Here is a 1,046-nt window from a genome sequence, read left to right as displayed (position 1 = left end):
TTGAATAACAAAAAACTTTATTCCCCAAAATTAAAACTAAAATTACCTTATGATCCAGTGATTCCCACTTGGGTATAAATCCAAAAGAACTCAAAACAGTATCTCAAGGAGATATTTGCACACCTATGTTCATCACAGCATTGCTCACCGCTTCCAAGAGATGGTGGAAGCAACCCAAATGTCCTTTTACAGATTGATAAGGAAAATGTGGTGTGTGCATGCCATATTATTCAGCCTTTAAAAGGAAGGAAATTCTCACTTTTTTTTTAACAGGAGAAGGAACTAATGCAATAGCTAGTCTTTACTGGAAAGAAGAAACTTTACAGAACATTTTGAGTAAGTTAGAGCAGAAGGTCAGTGGGCCAACTGGTGGGGCACCAGCTTGTAATGGGTTCCACAGTGAGGGCATGACTGAGACTTGCCTTTGTGCAGCCAAAACCAGATGACTGCACTACTGTCCTCTTCACAGATGCGGTCCATCGCTCACTTGTTGGTAATAGATGGGACTAAATTAGGGTCTTCCTTGGTGCCTGAAGCTGCCATTGGGCCTAGTATATTATATGGGTCCAGTCCCTTCCATGCAGCCATCATGACCTCCCTCTCCAGCCCAGTCACCTGCTGGTCTTCAGTAGAAACACCACCTCCAGATGCCATGGAGTGCACTGCGGCAACTTCATTGGGACCACAGGCCCTAAGGGCTGGCACAGCCAGTGCTCCAACTCCACAAAGTGAACTTGAAGCCATGATATCCACTACAAACAGTGACACTTCCCAAAATTCTCACTTTTGGTACAACTGAGGAAACCTTGAAGACATTATGCTAAGTGAAATAAACCAGGCACAAAAGGACAATTACTGTATGATTCCATTTATATGAGGTATCTAAAGTTGCTAATTCAGGGGCGCCTACATGGCTCTATCCGTTAAGCATCCAACTTCGGCTCAGGTCAAGATCTGGCAGTTCGTGGGTTTGAGCCTCCCATCGGGCTCTGCGCTGACAGCTCAGAGCCTGGAGCCTGTTTCAGACTCTGTGTCTCCCTTCCTCT

General features: G+C 45.1%; 1 pseudogene; it reads right to left on the bottom strand.

Annotated features, from left to right (window-relative positions):
* Positions 1 to 253: 253 nt before the first annotated feature.
* LOC122496043 lies at positions 254 to 744 on the bottom strand (annotated as a pseudogene).
* Between the last annotated feature and the right edge of the window lie 302 nt (positions 745 to 1,046).

The sequence above is a fragment of the Prionailurus bengalensis genome, chromosome F2 (assembly GCF_016509475.1).
Source record: "Prionailurus bengalensis isolate Pbe53 chromosome F2, Fcat_Pben_1.1_paternal_pri, whole genome shotgun sequence".
NCBI lineage: Eukaryota > Metazoa > Chordata > Mammalia > Carnivora > Felidae > Prionailurus > Prionailurus bengalensis.
The sequence above is the reverse complement of the archived record's forward strand: the minus strand, read 5'-3'. Positions and strand labels throughout refer to the sequence as shown.